The sequence below is a fragment of the Manacus vitellinus genome, unplaced genomic scaffold (genome assembly GCF_001715985.3).
Source record: "Manacus vitellinus isolate BGI_N305 unplaced genomic scaffold, ASM171598v3 scaffold_46_pilon, whole genome shotgun sequence".
Taxonomy (NCBI): Eukaryota; Metazoa; Chordata; class Aves; order Passeriformes; family Pipridae; genus Manacus; species Manacus vitellinus.
In genome coordinates this window covers 3,874,735-3,894,208 of record NW_021940578.1, presented here as the reverse complement: position 1 = coordinate 3,894,208, position 19,474 = coordinate 3,874,735, and the positions used below count along the sequence as shown (strand labels likewise).

General features: G+C 52.3%; 1 protein-coding gene across 5 annotated transcripts in view; it reads right to left on the bottom strand.

Annotated features, from left to right (window-relative positions):
• The window catches only part of CASZ1 (castor zinc finger 1), a 159,461-nt gene extending 142,192 nt beyond the window's left edge, over nt 1-17,269 (bottom strand). For all 5 annotated transcript variants that reach the window (XM_018079448.3, XM_018079453.3, XM_018079451.3 and 2 more), the window contains exon 1: nt 17,128-17,269. The gene's annotated coding sequence lies outside the window, so the exon portion shown is untranslated. The remainder of the gene's footprint in view (nt 1-17,127) is intronic.
• Nucleotides 17,270-19,474: the final 2,205 nt, after the last annotated feature.

Genomic DNA, 19,474 nt, shown 5'->3' with positions numbered 1-19,474 from the left:
GCCGGCACAGCGGGTCCCCATCCTGCTCCGCTCTGCCGGGGAGCGGGATCAGACGGAGCGAGCAGGCAGAGAGCAGGATGCTGCAGGGAGAGCAAAACCTGCCACCCCTTAGGAGGAGCACGATGTGGCTGCCAGAGAGCCCGGGGCACCGCGGGGCGAACGCCGGGAGCCGCCTGGGGAAGGGCTCCTGGGGCCAGCCGGGAGAGGCCTCCCATGGACACTGGGAAGAGCAGCCCTCAGTCCAGTCCCTGCGCCCCTCAAACCACAGGCTGTCCTCAGGACAGAGCTCTGGAGGAACGGGATGAGCTGCGTGCTGACCCCCCTCACCACCTCCCTCAAGGGAACCAAGACATCCTTACCTCCAACTCCCAGACCCCGGGGGGATGCTACGGTTGGGGCGGGGGAGGAAGAACTGAGAGCAAACAACAGCAACAGGAACAGAGTTGAGCCATTTCAATTATTCATATGCCAGATGGATTCTTTTCCTGCCCTTTTTTTTTTTTTGCTACAAAAATAAAAAAAGGGGGGAGAACACTGATGTTTGGGGAGTGAAGGGAGGAAAACATATTTTCCCCAAAACAAAGTGCAAAAAAGAGAGGGGAAAGCCCCAGCATACCCATCTCTGTGTGAGGAGACCACGGAGAGTGTGAGTTTCCACTCACAGGGGAACTCACAAATGACTGATCTTTTATTTTATATGCACAGAGCTAAAGAGAAGGAGAAAGTGCACCAAAAAAAATATGAGCGAGAGAGAAAGAGGGATGGTGACACAGAGAGAAAGGGACACGGAATGAGAGAGAGAGACAGCAGAGAGAGAGGGAGGGGGGCAGGCAGAAGAGGGCTTTGACCTTCTGTGAAGGATATAAAAAATCCAGCAGCCTCAGGGGACACCCAACTATCTAGCATATTGCTGTTAAAATGTCTGCAAAATTTAATACACTTGGCATGCCATCTAATCAGTCCTTGGAAACCACGGTTTCTCTCCCTCCTGCACTCCAACTGTCTCAGACCTCCATCATTTGGGGACAGGGCTGGGTATTTCCTACAGATGACAGAAAGTTTGGTGTATGCACACAGGGCAGGTCGGGGGGTTTAATTTGTGTTCCATCTGCCTTTTTCGGGGGGGAAGCAAACAGCTATCATTTTCCCTCAAAGAAAAAAGTTTGTACAGATCCCTGCTTGCTGCTGGATGTGCAGGGTGAAGGGTGCCTGGTGCAGTGCGTGCAGGAACACGTGTGTGTGTGCACGGACAGGGCGAGGACGGACGGATGGACAGACAGGATGCACGGGGCACACACCTCATGGCCCGGCTGCTGCCAAGGGCAGTGGGCACAGGAGAGGATGGATGGATGGATGGATGGATGGATGGATGGAAAACACAGGACACAACCACCCCCCCAGCCCAGCTGTGCCAGAGGCAGTGGACACAGGAGAGGTGGGAGGGAGGAATGGATGGATGGGAAGCAGAGGGACACACACACCCACAGCCCAGCTGTGCCAGGTGCAGCAGGCACAGGAGAAACTGGAGGGATGGATGGAGGGATGGATGGATGGATGGAAGGATGGATGGATGGATGGATGGATGGGTGGGTGGGTGGACGGGAAGCAGAGGCACATATGCCTCAAGTCCAGCTGTGCCAGGGGCAGTGGGCACAGGAAAGGCTGGATGGATGGAAGGATGGAAGGATGGATGGATGGATGGATGGATGGATGGATGGATGGATGGATGGAAGGCTGGCTGGGTGGCGGGGGAGCAGAGGGACACACATACCCCAAGCCCAGCCGTGCCAGGGGCAGCAGGCATAGGAGAGGCCGGAGGGAGGGATGGATGGATGGAAGGATGGAAGGCTGGCTGGCTGGCTGGCTGGGAAGCAGAGGGACACACATGCCCCCAGTCCAGCCGTGCCAGGGGCAGTGGGCAGGGCGGTGCCGGCACAGCCAGGCCGGCGTGTGTGTGCAGGCGCTGTGGGCGCGCTCACTCCCCCAGCAAGCCAAAGCTCGTGCACGCCCGCCCGGCGTGGGCACCCTCACCACAGGGAGCGGGCTGGGGGGTGAGGAGGGTGAAACCAGCCCCAGGACGGGGCGGCACTTTGGTGCTGACGCTCCTCACTGAAAGGGACAGCTGCCTACGCCGCCCCAGAGCAGCAAAGGAAACAGCTCTCGGGGAAAACAACAACAGAAAAAAGCCCCAACCCTCAGAACAACAAACACATCCAACACTTGTTACCGTGTGCAAATGTCTGGCAGGAGCTCAGGGGGTTGCAGGACTCCATAAAGGCTGGGCAAAGAGTTTCCAAGCCGAGTGGAGAAGGGCACCCTGTCACTGTGTGGGAGGGGGATGGAGGTGCTTGTGGCCGTGCCAAGACAGTCGGCAAAGAGCTGGAGAGAGATCAGCCCTTCTGGAGGGGAGGCTGGTGCCTCCAGCTGGGTGTGGAGGTTTATGACCTTGGTCACCCAAAGTGGAATCCCTGGCAGGTGAGGACAGGCAGCCTCTCTGAGAGCAGGGTACAGGCTCTCAGCTAACACAGAGGCACTGCTGGGTTCCTGGTGCAGGTGGGACCTGGGCCAGGGGATTCAGGCACGTGGGCATCCAACCTCCCACCTGGGCAGCCTCAGCCCCATGGACACAAAGGGAACACAGAAGCCCAGGGCCCTTCTCAGTGTGAGGAAGGGGACAGATGAGCTGGGGAAAGGGCTGAGGTGCCAGGTGAGGAGGGAACTGAGCCCACAAACACCCCGAGACCCCGGAGCAGAACGGGCACAGCTGCTCACAGACAGGCTGGTCCTGCAGCTCAGGTTCTTCCCAGCCCCTTGGGACTCTGTCATGGGAAAACCACTGCACAGAGGGAAGCCTCTGCAACCTGGAACAAGCAGGGCTCTTGGCCCTCTGAAGATGGGGCAAAAAGGCTCCTGGGTCCACCTTTTCCCTGCAGAAGAAGGGGCTTGGTGAGAGTGAAGGTGGAGAAGAAGCACAGAGGGAGGGGACAGCACTGGGAGGAATTCTGAGTGGAGGAAGAGAAGGTGGCACTGAGCCACGGGTGGGATAGGAAAGGGCATGGATTCACAGAGCTATGGAGAAATTTTAAACCAAGACATGGGCCCCAGCTCAATCAAAACTTTGTTCAGTACAAAAGTTAATTGCTGAGGAACCAAATAAAAGAAACCCCACAGGCTGAAAACTGCTCAGAGTCTTTAATTAGCCAAAAAAACAAAGTGGTTACAGGAAAATGAGAGTGTAAGAGGGGATCCCGAGGGAGTACTTATGCTTCTCCCCCTTCTCTCCTTCATCACCAAACAGCCCAGGGTAGGGCCATGGTAGCAGCCTCTGTGATAGCAGATTTGGGAGAAGTATTTGGGGTTGGTTTCTTTTTACTGTCCAGAAGGTGAGAGCCCCAGCCAGGGAAATTCAGATTTGAATCAGGCACCTGGTAAGCCCAGAGGTTCCAGAGCCTTCTCTTCAACCCCACGTCAGTGCCTGACAGAAAGGCAGGGAATGCTTTCCCTGTTTGCATTGGGACATTTGGCTCTCTGGCCCTTTTAGTGCCAAGGAAAATAAATTGCCCCTAGGGCCTGAGCCTCAAAAATGAAAAAAAAAAAAAAGCTACAGGTTAGAAGCAGCATGTTCTTTAACGAGCTAAAGGATCATCCATACAAATTTTCCTATTTCTGCTGAATTCCAACAAATTCAGAGCTCTTCCTAATCCCTGCACAGGCTGGCAACTGCCTGAACAGCCACATTCCCAAGTGCCCAGTAACTTGCCAGTCATTTCTTCTACTGCTTTAAGAAAGCAAAGCAAAGATGAGAGAAGAAGTGCCTGAGTGGTTTAGCTCTCCTGCTACCCCCACACACCGTTCACACCTTGCCCCTTAATTCCTGCCCAAGGCAACTGGACTGGGTTTGGAGTCTCACCCACGCAATTCTCCTGGCTCTCCCTCCCGTGAAGGGCTCACAGTCTCTGGTGTGAAAGCTCTCCACTCCTTACAGGCGACACACAGACTCACCCTGTGCACTTGTGGGACTAAAGGGGAACGACACACAGCTGGAATCAGGGAGCAAGAGCCAATGCCACCTGTACATGACCTGTGAATGGCACTGGAGTATGTGACCACCCCCAGGAGCTGGGTATGGATCCTGTATCATCCAAGCTCAGAGCCTTCCCAGAGTAATAGTTTCAGGCATGAAAACGTCCAAAAAAGACCCCTAAGAATAGCACACATGAGAAAATAACACCTTTATGGAGGAAGCATCCAGCCCATCCTAATTTCCAGACTGATTCCACCCTGCTCCAGCCTACCCCCTCCCCTGGGGCCTATCTAGCTGGGAAATCACAGACAATCGGGGAGGCTGTTCCAGCCAATTTCCTTCAGGGAACCTGCAACTTCCTCCTGGGACTGTCCTCCCATTGGTGTGTTACTGCCTCGCAGAAGAAAGTGAGGGCCACAGTCTTCCCCAGAACAGGCTCTACCTTTTCCCTTCTCTCTTAGGCAGCACTGAGGGTCACAAATCTGACCCACGGGGTTTGGGCAGAGGCAGTGAAGTGGAGGAGGGCTTGAGGAATGAGGCTGGTAATGGCAGGAAACAGGGTAAACACAGGCACTATGCAGAGAGAGAGAAGGAGAGGGAGGTACTCCAGGAGGCTGTAAATTCATATTTGTAATTACTTCCTCATGTTTTTCAGCACTCCTCAGTCAAGTTTGATTAAAATTCCTTCCAAGGGAAGACGCTCCACAGAGAGAGCTGCAGTGGAACAGGCAGCTCGTGGAGTTTGCAGAATTGCTGGGGTGGGCACCAGGAGCAGTAGTTTGGGAGCTGGGTAGGGATCAGCCGCCCCCTCAGCACAGCTCCATGTCCACGGGAAGCCACCCTTGAGACACAGAGCACCAGCCTGGGTCTGCCTGTTCTCACACTGTCAGGGTATGAAATAGGACACGGCTCCCAACCCTCATCCCTCAGATACAGAGCTGATGTGAGACAGCTTCCACAACAACCTTCCAAACTGGCAGAGGGTCCTCCCAGGAGCATGGAATGACTTCCTATGACACATCTGCCTCAGCAGGTGGGGGAAGCTTATGCTCCCTTCCACCCAAGAGTCCCTCATCCAAGGGCTACTCTTCTCCACGGTGAAAAGCAGGACTCAAGACCTCACATCCTTGTTTGGTTATTCCAAAGAGAGAAAGCCTGAGATCTCACCAGGCAACAGTGATTCATGTGTAGCAGAGATCCCTCCAAAAGCACGAAAAGGAAGCACAGTAATAGAGAAGGACTAATCACCTTCAGTCCTAAGCAGCCTTGGCACCATCCTTACTGGCACCAGCTGTCACCAGGCAGGGGTGGTCTTCCCAGGACAGCTGACAGTTTAACAAAGTTCTCCCAGGGATATTTCCAGGAATGGCTTCAGGATGAAAAGCTCAAAGGCTCAGAAACCCTTCCCTCACCAACTCATGGTTACTAGTTGTGCAGGGTATTTCTGTCTGACCCATTCCCTCTTTCTCCTGGGTGTAGGAACCTCTATTGCCTACAGTTAAGCGGCTCTCAGGCTGCTGTGTCCCCTGTGTTCTCGGTCCATCCCCAGACAAGATGTTCCCCCATGCTATGGCCAACTCCCAGGCTGCATCTGCCACTCTCTGAGCCCTTCCAAGCCCCCAGAAGAAAGGGTGTGAGTACAGCCAATTCTCCCTCTTGACCCTGCCCCTGCTCTGCCAAGCTCCCTGTGGGCAGGGATGCCCCAGGATGAGGGCTGGGGACCAGGGAAGGTAAGCAGCACCAGGCTTTTTTTGTTTATCCTTGATGCTGTGGTAAGAGTGAGACGGAAGAGATGCTGCTGGATATCAGCCTCTGAGTTCCCTACACGGCTCTAGGGAAATCATGATTATCTTGATGCCTGGTTTCTTTCCCTTCTCTCCCCCTCCCCTCCCTGCTCTGAATATCTGAGTATCTTAATGCTCATGTGAGTAAGGGACAGACCCTGCCACAGTCAGCTGAGTGGGAACAGGCAGGTTCTGCTGAGTTTCCTCTCCTACCTGCCTCTGCCAGGACAGTTCAGCTGACCAGGAGATATTCAATCCACGATACTGCCCATGCTGGTGTGCAAACAGATGATAACACACCCTTTCTGGTGTTCTGGTTCTGGTTGTTCTCCACCGTGTACAAGACACAGGTCATGGAGATGACTCCAGCCAGCTCTGCCATCTTTTTGTGCTCCCTTCCTGTCCAACCTGTGCCCAGCCTATATCAGAAGGACCCTGGGATGAGGAGAGAAGGAGGCAGGAAGATTCCAGCTGCACCTCAGATCCTACATCCTCAGCACTGTGCTGAGGAACAGGAGTGCAGAAAATGGTGTGTAGTGCTGCCCTGTGCACAGGTGAGATCTGCCACTCAGACATGGCCAGGTTGTAGAAGAGGGCTCGTTCTTCATGGTGCAAGCTGGGAGGAGAGCACGAGTCCACAGCAGGGAGACCACAGAGTTACTGCCTAAACCCTGCAACCACTGCAGCCTAAGCCAGCAAGGTACGTACAGTCAGAGGAACACAGATGAGCGTGACCAACTGGAGAACTGCCCAGTTTTTGGGAGCTGCATCAAAGCACTGGGGGACAGGAGGGTGCCCAGGACTCGCCGCTGCCCTGCTGCCTCTGGCTGCACGTGCTGCTGACCACGCACTGGGTGTGGGAGAGCAGGGGGACCCACGTGCCCCAGGAGCAGGGCAGTGTGTCTGGATGCAAAGGAGGCAGCAGCTTGTGTGAGTGTGAGGAAGGGAGGCACAGCCCTGCACCACGTCCTCCCTGCTGGGAAAGTGCCTGAGCTGTGTTTGGAGAGGGGAACCTCTCATCTGAGAAACCCAGAGGTGGTTTGAGGGGGCCTCCAACTCCAAAGTCATCCAAGTTTCTGAGGTAATTAATTTACTGCTGAAAGAAAGAGCAGGAAGAGCAATAAAAGAGCCTTTGTACTTAGGGTGGGGCAGGAGCATGGGAAGTCATTTCACAGAATAAGGAGTTGGGGGCAAACAAAAAACAAAAAATAAAAATAATAAACTGATTGACAAGCTTACAAGAAAAGCCACATTTTTAACATTCTTAATCCCTAGAATAAACACACGGGGAGGAATGAGGACAGGGCTGGCTGTCCTCAGACATCACTGGGAGAGACTGGCCTTGGTGCAACCAAGTGATTCTGTGCTGGTGGCTGTTGTGGATGGTCCTGCCCGAGCCAGGAAGAAGTCTGTGAAAGTGTGTAGGGGAAACAGTGCAGAGGATGGTAAAATCAAAGGCAGACACTCACTTGGATCTTAAATCTCTCTGCTTTTTTGTTTCATGCTGTCTACACTACTGCTGTTTTAACACAATCAGAAGTGCACTAGAAACACAGAAACCAACACGTCCCACCCAGTACTGGAAATATAGTGGCACTTTGAGAGACGTACACGTTCTTCCCACCCCAGTCAGCTGCCTTAGGAAGAACCAAACTGCATAACACTGTGTGCCCCCACCCCCTGCTTTCATCTGATTCCCACCCATCCCCAAAGCATCCTTCAAATTTCTCCAGGACAGCAGGAGTTAAACGGCTGGTTTTAGTGGTAGAGACACGTTTAGGAAGGGATTGAATGTGCGCGTGGTGCAGCCCGTTCCCTGTTTATTAATAAGCTATTTATCATTGGTGTTGCTTTTAATACCATTTTGGCTTAATGTTGTTAATGAAATATAAATACCCGCACTAATGATGTTGGTCAGGAGCAGCGTGGGCCACTGGCAGCTTTGCAGGAGGGAGGCCAAACCACGGCTGGGTGTGCGCGAGGCTGCGACGGCGCGACTGCCAGCCCGGCTCCGGAACAGCTTCCCCACACACTCCCACAGCACTGCCCGAGCACGGCAGGGTGGGGAGGGATGGCACGGCATGGCATGGCATGGCATGGCATGGTGCAGCGCTGCCAGGAGGTTTCTAGCCCACTCCAGCAGCCCAGGTCCAAGCTGGTGCCCACCAGGAAGGCGGCTCAGGATCACAGTTCAGCTCCAGTAGGGTACAGCACTGCTCCCTCTCCGCTCCCTGCCTTTTGAGATCACAACAAGAAGCCACCCTGGCCCAACATGTCTCTGTGGGGGACCCTGCAAGCTGCAAGGCAGTTCTCTAGATGGAAATATGTAGAAGTCAGATGAGTTGTGTTTGCTTAATGCAGTTGCCCCACCGGAAGAGCGATCTGCAGGCTCTGGGCTACGCTCCCCCAGGGCAGCTCCCACAGGATCCCAAGACCCTTCAGCAAAGAGGCGTTCCCAGAGCACCTCAGGGCTGCCTGTGGCTCACTCTGGGCTGGCTGCAGGGACTCAGGATGGCTCCAGGCCGTGGGGTGCTGTGGGGTGGGGTGGGGTGGGGCAGGAGGAGCTCGCCCTGCTCCTGGGACCTACGGCCACTCCACGGCCACTGCCCTGCTCCCAGCCCTGGACAGGGAAGGGGCTGTGCTACTCTGGGTCTGCTGCAGGCCAGGTGGGGATGGAGGAACTAAAGGAGTCTCCTGCCCTCGCAGGAAACAACCCCAAAAGCTTGGCCTTTGGCAAGGGCTCAGAGGTTTGCTCTGGGTTTGCAGAGAGGGCTCGCACAGGTCCCTCTCCATTAGCTTGTGTCTAGCTAGCACTGTCATGGGGCAGGGATTACAAATATCCCTAAGAAGGCTTTTGGAAATCCCATCTTGCATTACCATTTGCATTAGAGCAACCCCTAGAGAGAGCTGAGGCCTGGGCACACTCTCAGGAAGAACCGTGGGCCAAGAGAGGTTTCACAGTGCCAGAAGAGAATGGTATGAAAAGGCAAACCAGCTTTGGGACTGGTCAGTGGAAGAGCCAGGGGAAAACCTCTGCCCAAGGCCACTGCCCTGCCCAGCAGGCACAGCAGCTTCTGGAATCAGAAGAGAATCTGAAATGGACCTTCATCACCAGGAAGTCCCACACTTCTATAAGTCTCCAGAACAAAGCCAAGCACTTGCCTCAGGAGCAAACTCCAAACCTCACCACCACTGGAAGAGTCAGTGAAGAGGCAAATTTGGCAAAGAAAATATATCGCACTCTGTCTTGAGACAGCTCTCCTGATAGCAGTTCATCTTGCTCCGAGTGACCCTCTCCATTAATCCCATTTAACAAGGAGGGAACCAAAGAGTTCCCTACAAGGCTGGAAGCCTCGTGGAATGGGAGAACTAAGTGAGAGGATGACCAAGCCCCCCTTACCCACTGACCCCTCCCAGGCCAGAGTCACCACAGCCCCTGTGTTACGGCCTCATGCCCTCCTTCATGTTGCTGCCTCTGCCACAAAAGCCAACCCATCATCTGTTTGCATGAATTGCACAAAGATGCATCTCTCCTCCTCCCAGTCCCCACCAACGCCCTTTTCTCTTCCACTTTACAGTCTCCCTCTTCCTCTCTCCCAGGCAGCCAGTGCAGAGGAAGCTACAACTGGTCTGCACTGGGAACCCTCCTGGTGTCCTCTGCCACAATTTACACTGTTCCTTTAAGACGTTATCTTTTAATTTGGTGCTTCCCCCTTTCCCCTCCTCAACTAACTGATTTATTAGTTTACATCTCATAAATTGTAACCCCTCACCTCCCCCTTCACCCTCCCAGATGCCATAAATCCCCTGCAGGGCCTCGACACCCTCCTGTGTGTGGTGCAGCCCCCTGCCCCCCAAAGTCACCTCCGAGTCCCCGGGGAGCGCGGGGCTCATTTGCTGGGGGTTTGGTCTAGCTCGTCTCAGCAGCTAATCCCTTGGGTGGCTCCTGTCAGATTATTAATTAGCTAAAGCGGATCGGCCCTGGAACAACATGCGGTTGGACTTCAGATAAAACAGGACGGCAGAGGCTTGGCGTGGAGTTGTTTAAAGGGACATTGTCCCTTTTTTCCCTTGCCTTCTCCCGAGGTGGGAGGAAGGAGAGGAGGAGATGGGCAGCTTCCAGAGCTGCTCACAACCCCCCCAGTCTGGCGCCCTGGTCACAGGGCTGTGCTGCTCAGAGCAGGGCGAGCACAGCCCTGGAGGTGCCAAGGACAGGAATGGCACCGTCCCCATCCTTGCCCTGTGGCAGCTAAAACTTCTCCAGATGTTGGAAAAGCTTTGTGAACCTGCTCAGAGGCACGCAGCACTCGGATGGAGGGTCTCACCACCCCTCACTGCCATCTCCCTTCTGCTGTCCCTTGTGCACTCACTGCTCCCTGTGAAAGCCTGGTGTTTGCAGTACCCCCAGAGACAGGGGGCTGTTCCAAGGGCCCACAGAGATTTTAAACCAGGAGAAGCCATCCAGTTTGTGTGTGCAGGTTTTAAAACTCCCTGTCTTATCCTGGGCAGGATAAAGAGTGAGTGGTCTCACACTGACTGGAAAGCCTGAAAGAGTGAGCTGGAACAAGAGTCAGCTCGACCAGAGCTGGGAGCAGCTCCCTCCTCGCTCCCTTCCCACTTTGGATTGTTTTGACTCAAACCGATGAAGCTGAAATATCGAGTCACAACGGCACTAAACTTCATTACAAGCTCTTAACACAGATTACTTAATAAAAAACAGGCTGCTTTAATTGCTTTTCCCCCATTAGCATTTCTGGAGGAGAAAATTCTGATTAATTTGAAGAGGCACATTTCCCCCACCCCTTGTGCTGGCCTGTGAACCAGACCTCCTTCCCACACCACCATTGTCCAGAAGAGCATCCCAGAGAGTAAATTGAGCCCAAATCCACACGACTCTGAAAAACAAAGGGACTAAGGGCCTGGATGAACAGATGGGAGTAATGGAGTGAAGTAAACAAGGGGAAGAAAAATCTCCTCTCCTTTCTGGTAAATCCACAGAAAGTGGCACAAGGGAACGAGGAAGAAGTGGGTAGAAGAGGATACTGGTAGGACAGCCAGTGTGGCAGGGATCAAAGAGCAAGGAAGTCGGGAGGTGACTGATTTGGTGGGGTCCTGGGAAGCACCTTCACCTTTCTTTGCAGCTGGGAAAGGAGCAAGAGGCAGCTCTGACAGGGGAACATTGTCTGGATTTTCAAAGTCTGGGCCAAAAGCCTGGGAACTCAGGGCTTTCCAAATGCTCCTGGAATGGTCCCTGTTCCTTGTTCAGGCCCTGCTTGTGTATCTGGTTCCAGGGGAGAATAACTGCCCGTTCCCCCTGGCTGGTCACCCCCAGTTCAGGAGTGTTGGGAAGTCAGGGAGATGCAGGGAGGGACCCCTCACGGTCCAGTAGTTCCCTCCAGGCTGGGAAAACCAGGGATACAACAGTCTCATGGGCAAAGGAAGGAGCCCCTTGAGGGAAAAGCCAGAGCCCAGCTGCCTTGAGGAACAAGCAGGACAGGAAGCAGTGCTGCTACAGCACAAGACACCAAGCAGCTCTTCTCACCATCTACCTTTACTCCTGTTTCAGGGATTGAGGATGCCCAGTTCCCATTTCCTCAAAGATGGGTATCAGAGAGGACAACCCCCCTCTGCCCCACGCCATATCCTCCCAGCTCAGGTAGGACCTGCTCTGCTCCACTATCGAACAGCCCTGGGTAAAACAAGTCAACCAAAACATTCCCGGCTTTCCATTCCAGCTCCTGTTGTAACTAGCCCTGGCAAGGGAGGATGGCAACCAGGCTCCTGAGTGGGCTGTTCTCTAGGTCAGCATACTTCAGGGACACGGTAATCAAGCAGGAATTGCTCCCATGTGCCAACTCTTGTCAACCTTGCAATGCTTTGTGTTTTTCTTAAAGTCTGAGATCTTGCAAGTTACATAAGATTTTTGTTTTGTACAACAATGTGTGTTAAGTGCTATCCCTCCCTCTGCTCCCTGTGCTCTCCCACTTGCAGGGCACAGCAACCTGAAATGTGATCTGTGTGCATCCTGAACCATAGAAACCCCGGTATTATTAAGTCTTATAATTGGAGGGAGGAGGGGAGTAGCTTTTGACTTCTGAAAGGACAAGGCTAGCAATATTGTTTGCTCATTTTACTTTCAAACTCACCTTAGTTTGTCCTCTCCCCTTTTCTCTTGTATGTTCTATTAATGTACAGCTTACACGAACTCAGCAAGAATCACAAGAAAGACACTGGGACAGATCATAAACTGCCCTGGCAAAGATCAGGATAGTTCTGCTGACGGGAAATGCAGCCCTGGTGCTTTACATCAGCAGATGGTTTACCTGTGGCTCTTAATGGTTAATATATAACTGCAGTAATAACAAAAAAAAGCCCCAGCATTAATACATAATTTGTCAGAGGCAATATGCTAAAACAGCCTTCCCATATTCAGCTCAAGTAGTGAGATAAGGCTCACCTCCAGCACTGCCCAGGGGCTGAGCACCAGCTCTGGAATGAGCCCCCAGCAGAAGACATCAGAGAACAGACCCCATTCACTTTACACTATTTGTTCATTTCTCACATTTTTTGTTTTTATCAACATATTTCTAAGAACTGCATTTTGAACATGCATTTCCCTCGAACACTCATGTGCATACTTAGCACTGATTGCTCCAAGTGCTTTCCAGCCGGTTTTCCTTGAGGAACTCCGCGGGTCAGCGTCCCTGCTGGCTGGACAGCTGCCTGAGGGACAGACAGACGGCCCCAAGTACAGTGCCTACCGGAGCTGAACGAGTTCCTAAATGTTTAATGGAACCCTGCAAACTGGCAGAGCACTATTATTATTTTCTTTCAGCCAGTCTTTCATCGGGGTGCCACAGAACTGCTGCCTGAGTCCCAGCTGAGAGAACTGCTGTTGGATCTAGGAAGGATGGGAAGAAATACTGTCAGATGGTTAAAGGAATCAGGAGATCTGGCTTCTCCTCCCAACTCTGCTTCTGAGTCATTATTAACATAAAATCAGGTTTGTTACATCAGTGAAGCTTGAGTAAATAAACCACGACTCATCACTGTGTTTTATTTTGCAATATCTCAGTGGGCTCCTCTCTACAAATAAACACTATTAATGCTCAGTGCAATTGCAGGACTATGAGGAAGGAGAGATAAAAGCACCTCAACTGGTCTAAAACTTTTATGAAGAGCAGCAGGGCAAAATCTCAGCTTTTTGAGGATATTGACTTTTACAGGACAGGAATGTTAAAGAAAAGGCAACCCTTACTTGGGGGGACTAAAAGACAAATAAGTCATGCCTGCAGGTCTGACAGAGTTGATGGGTAAAAGAGATTGGGAAACATCCCAATCCCCTTCTGAGGAGCTAAGGCTGAAATCCTGATTCTGCTGAGGTTTACAGCAAAATTGGTGCTTGTTTAATAGCACCAGGATTTAACCTCCATAAAGTTCAAGTGCAAAGACAGAAGCCTTAGGAAGGAGAAGGCCAACTCTGTCAGCAGGGCTCCAGGAGACTGAGGACACCATGAAGTCAGAATGACTGAAGGTGGCAGAGGAAGCAAGGTCTGAACCCATGAAGGCCTGGACCAGTCCTATCTCTTCCAGCCTCTCCTCCTCCTCCACTCTGAGTTTGAAACTAAATCATTCCACATCTCTCAAGAGCCTTGTAAGTGTTTCCTCCTCGAACTCTGGCATCAGGGCCCTTCTGAGCTCTTTCAACCTGCCCAGATCCCATTGCTGAACTTCCCTCTCCACCACGAGGTTCTGTGAGCATCTGCATCTGTCCAAGGGAGTAGGAGGTGCCAAGGACCTTAGTGGATCAGGCTGCAGTCCCATTCCCAGACCAGATATGGGAAGGACAGCTACAAGGGCTGCCAAGCACATGATCCTCTCTCCCCTCCTTTGACTTCCCCCCATTCAGCTTTCCACAGCCGCCAACCAAACATCTGATCGAAGGCCCGGGGGAGGGAGTCAGAACTGTCCAGTCTGGTTATGAGTGAAGGTCATTGATCCAGCGCAGACCAGGGATGCGGAAAACAGGGGAGGGAGGAAAAAACCCTCAGCGAGAGAGGAGAGAGGGAGCGAGGCAGGCAGAGCCGGCACGGCTCAGGGAGGGAGCGCAAGGAAGGCAGCGGAAGTGGCTGGAACACGGTTTCACACTCCGAGACCCAAGGGCTGTTGTCAACCCGTCCTTCATGCTCACATCTTGTCACACTAGAGGTCAGGTCTCCCAAGCGTTCCTGGAGAGCTGAGCTAGCCCATATGGCAGGCAATATGTTAACAATATGGATCAGCTGCTCGTCAGGGCCTGAGCAGATGGATGTGACAACCCTGCTCTTATCCCAGACAGGCTTTTAACATCTTCCCTCTCCTCAACCCAGCCCTGCCGGAAGAGCCCTGCCCGGGAACTCCTGCCTCCAGCCAACATGGACCGTGGGGCCACAGGTCAGGACAGGCAGCGTGGAAATGCCTGCCTGGCTTTATCTGGATGGAAGGAGCAGGGCAGAGCCCCACTCAGACCAGTGCAGGCAGGAACCAGGCCAGGCGTTTATCCCGGGCGAACGGAAGGGCCTCTCTACACTGCAGATCCGTGCTGGTAACTCCCCAGCAGGGTGATACAGGAGATACTGTATTCAGATATATGTATATGGCGTGTTACCACCAGATGCCACACGTTACAGTCTAGACTGAGTTTTGTAACTGCCTGGGAAAATTTTCTCTCACAGAACAAGTAATACATAAATAGATGTATATTTTAATGGGCAAGTTAAACTCCTCCTGGCAAAGGCAGGCAAGCTGATTTCATACACAGGCGGGTAAATTTCCACAAGGATTTTGCAAGGCTGTTTCATATTCCCCAGCTCGGGCTGGCTGGGCTGGCCCGGCTGCACTTCTCTGGAAGGCAACGTTCCCACCTCACTCCCTTCACAGCTGTGCCATGCAGTGAACCCAAGGACCCCAGCAAAAATAACTCCACCAGCCCAAGCTAACCCCCAAATTTAGCTTTTCTTCAGCATCGAAATAGGGAGAAATATTTTGCACATTTAAACACAGACAAAGCAAATATTTCTAATCCCTTTCTCACCTTTTTTTTTTTAGCTTTTTCCCCTGCATAAAAGGCTACCCTTCACCAACTGAACAAGAAAGCTCCCTCCAACCCTTATAGCTCTAGGACTAAACAGCCAGCTTGTGCTTATAAACAGAGTGAAACAGCAATCACAGCCTAGGGATGGGCTCTGGAGAACGTGCAAACAGCCTCTGTAGCCCAAAGTAAATTGAGCTTGTTTTGAAAGTAGAAGCCATACAACTTGCTGCAGGGCTGAAGACTGGAACACAGGGATTTCTAGTCCAGAGCATGAGCGATCACAAAGCCACATGCCTGAAAGGCTAAATGCATCTCCTTCACTGGAGTGATGCTTGTAGAACTAGGGGGACCTCAGAACACAGCTGGAGTCCAGGGAAATATTTCTATTGTCTCTAATGAGCTTCTGTCCCTCAGGAAACAGCCCCTGAAGGACACCCAGTACTGGGAGGAGAAGGCAAACACAGAAAAGGATAATTGATCTGCAAGAATCTGAACCTTAAGGTTCACTTCAGAACTTAAAGAATTCCTGATTTATCAGTCTCCTCCTCTTACCTTCTTGTCTCGGGGGTTCTGCTCATCCCAGGTCCGGGTCAGATGGACATGCAGGGCTTTCAATAACAGGAGCTACACCAGCAGAAACCTGTGACAGGGGTCACAGGAAAAGTTCCCTCTGATGGAAAAATTGACCCAGAACCTATGAGGCAGCTTCCCCAGCAGAGTTTTTCCCCCTGGATGTTGGCCCTCTCTGGAGAGGCACATAAGGATATTTGGCAGAAAATTCACCTGCTGCAGTCAAACTTGAGCATTTGTATCTTATTTGGTAAAACCTCAAGGCTCTTCATGTTCCTTTACCCATTCCCTTGGGCAGAGCTCCAATTTGGGAAGCTCTCTTGCCTCTGGAGGCCTGGGAAGGCACGTGCCACTGCTCTAAAAGGGGACACGGGCAACAGAACAGCTCACACAGAGTCAGAGTTCCCTACATTAACAGTTCAAAACCAGGCTTTCCAAATAAAGCATGCCAGACCCTGGAGGAGTTTCAGCACTAGGAAGGTGTGGGAAGGCAGAGTTCACCCCTATCCCATCCTGAAGCACACTGCATTTACTGGCAGGTTTACTGGAAGCACTCAGGTCTGTAGGCTCTGAACACGTGGCAAGAACTAAGCCCTGCTGAGCCTTAGAGGATCACGGCTGTTGCTCCTTAAGGGAGGGCACTCAGAACACAAATAAATTCCCCCATGCCACACACAGCCAGGGATGGCCTGGGAGAGCTGGAGCCCCAGACCAACATCTTAGCCCTGTGACTTTTCTCATCTCCCCTCTTGCTAAGCCAATATAGTCCCTCCACTGGATCCTTCCAGCTCAGGTCTCAGCTGTACCTGTGACTCACAACAGCTCTGGATACACCGCTTTGCCCAGGTACCAGTTATGGCACAGCAGCAAAAAACAGAGGAACAGGGTGATACACAATCCCCTCAGGCACTTCAGTTGCTAATCTTCATTCAGGCATCATTGGCATTAAATGGTGCCAGCAGAGTATGGAAACACCCCCTGACAAAACCTCTACCCTACAGAGCAGATGTAATGTCACACAAAGCCCAGACACAGCGAGGAGCCTCAGCACCTTCTGCCTGCAGCTGCACGGCAGGGCCACCAGGTACCTCCCAAATCCCCAATCCATTGAGAAGAAATATATTATCCCACTGTTGTGTCATACCTTTATTTGCAGAGAAGCTGTGACGGCGGCCAAGCAGTGAAGAAAGTAAAACAGCTTTTAGAAACGCAGAGTCCCACCCCCTCAACCTCTCGGAGTTACCCACCGTGACCACAGACATCCTCAAACTCTTCATTTGTGAAACAAGTCAATCAGAAACTGTCCCCACACAATACTTACCCAGGGGACTCCCATGCAAACTACTTAGCTAATTGTTAATACTGCACAGCAGCTCATTAGGAAGAAGGAGGCGAAGAGAGGGAGCTGCTCAGACCAGGGCTCTGCTGTGTCAGCTGGGTGTCTGTGCAGAGATGGGCAGCGAGGGCAGGGGTAAACCCAGTCCTATTTGTAAGCCAGCTCAAGACAAACCAACACCCCACCATGCATTTACCACCCAAACCACTGACTTTCAGCGGCTCTTCCATCTTCATAGGCTAGATATTTCCCAGGAACTGGAATGAAGGCTCTGGAGAGCCAAAATCACTCACTCCAGTCCTACTTCAGAGCAGTTTGATCACAGAACAAAAGCCAGTACCTTGCACTGAGAAGTCACAGGCTTCAAGGTCCATTCCAGTGTACAAAGCAAGGAGAGAAGTCAGGTTCTTTGTTTTGGAGGTGGTCTCAGATGAAGACAGTGTGAATTTGATGGCCTCCCTTCACTTGGTGAAGTCTCTTTGCCCTGAGGAGAGTTCCAAAAGGAAATGAATATTCCCTACCGAGCAGTCCCGGAGCCCAGGTGAATCACGAGCACAGGCAGTGACACCGGGCTGAGATGCCACAGCCACCCACAGCCCTCAGCCCTCGGTCACACACCCCGGGCCAGCAGGGCCCGGCACTGCCCGGCCCGACGGACACGGCGCGGCCCCATGTCCTGCTCTGCACTCGCGGCTCCAACACCAAGGTACAAACCACCACGGTGACCATCCAGTGGGCCACGCACTCCAACTTTCCCCAGAAAAAAATCCAGGTCAATCAGAGGCAGAAGCAGCCTACAGTACTAAGCCACTTACAGCAAAGAGCTTCCCCCCGTAGGCAGCTGAGCCCACGTGAGCCCAGGCTGCCATCCCTGCCTTGGGGGATCTGACAGCACAGAGCTCCACCGGCAGCCTGGGACACCCCCACACCAAAGCCCACTCCCCTGCCCCAAAGGCGGTACACACGCAACCAGACGAGACAAAGAAGAATTATTATTTCCAGTTTAGTGAGGCCCACGGTAATTAAGTGACTTGTCAAAGGTCACTTGGCAAATTTGAGGCAGAATTGGGAATTACAACTAAATCTCTCAAACTTTGGCCCAAGAGCTGGACAGCAAAAGTCCTGTGCTCCTTGGATGCACACTGCTACCTCTGCAATAGGTCTCACCCTTTTCCCCGCTCTCCCTAGACAGTTAAGACAATTCCCTTCCATTTCCTGCATTGGAGGAAATGAATAAATGCACAGATTTAAATAACAAGAACTTTTACCTTACTTACAAAATTTAAAAACGTCCTAGCTCCAACCTTTGACAGAAGCTCAGAAGCTTCAGACTCTTCTGTGAGGTAGGATTTGTAGACTGGAGGGTTTTGGTGGTGGTGGTTTTTTTTAATTTCCATCAGACAAAAATAAAAGAAGCGAAACAAAAGAGGGTTGTTGAGATCAATTTGTGATAGGTGCCGGGCCAAAGAAAATGGAGCCAAAGAAGTCAGAACCCTGCAACCAGCAACCTTTGTGTCAATTTAAGCAAATATTGTGGCGTTTCCATGGCAATCCCTGTTTTGAATATCCACTACACTCACTTTTTAAAGGGCTTTTCCTGTTTGCGTTTCAACTTCAAAACCTGTAAATATTTTCAGCCTTAACACATCCCGACCTCCCCCAGCCTCTGAAATGAGATACCATCAATGCTCTGACATGCAGTCTGCTGTCTGCAGTACCCCAAAGTGTGAGAATTCACAGCAAAGGCAGGGTGGCAGCGGGACACTGCAGGGACAGCAGGGGCACGGCCGGCCCTCTGTCCCGCCCTCCGCTCCAGCCTCGGCAGCTACAGGTACAGGAGCCGATTCCATTCTTTTCCCAAACTGGTGAGTGGAACGAGCCGTGGCAAACCCTCAGCACCGACAGCATTGGCCCAAGGCGAGCAGCAGGTGTTTTGCAAGGCTCCCTCCATCCCGCTCTGCAGTCCCAGGCCACCTCTGACCCATCGCTCCAGCCACAATTCCTGCTGGAAGCCTCTTCCTGTGAGCTGCTCCCACAGCCCAGCGCTGCCCCCCGCCCTGACCTGCGCTCCCCTCCCTTCCCCTCTCACCTGAGCTGAACCACGGCCGTCACTCACACTGATTTATGGGATGCTGCGTCATGTGCGAGTGGGAATGAAGAGTCAACTTTGTCCTCACTTGCAACCTGGGTTAGGTGTAAATTCCCGAGCTTCCTCAGCAGCAGCCTGCAGGTCCCTGCTGCATCACCAACACAGAGCCCACGGGGAAAGTCCTGGTGAGGGAGCCCTGGCCAGGTGCTGGTATCACCTGTCAGATCTGAGCACCGGGAGCCTGCAGTTAACCCTCTCCTGAAGCACAAAGCATCTAGTGCTGCATTTGTGCACGCACGGGTGTGCATGAAAACACCTTCTGCTGCACTTCAGAGACACACTGAGCACTTTCATCCCCAAGTCCCCAAGTCCTAAAGCTTTGCCCTGCACTGTCAGAGTGCAGCCCCTCCCGGTAGTCATGGGAGTGCACTGGTTAATTCTGAGTTTCCTGGCTGTGATGGATTTGTGCCAGGCCTCAAATGTTAGCTTAGTGTAATTTTTGGGAAGTCAATTTCCTTTGTTTTGTTTTGGGTTTTTTTTCCCCTCTTTTTTTTTTTGTTTAGGCTTTTTTCCTCTTTTCTTTTAAATGGAAAAGTAG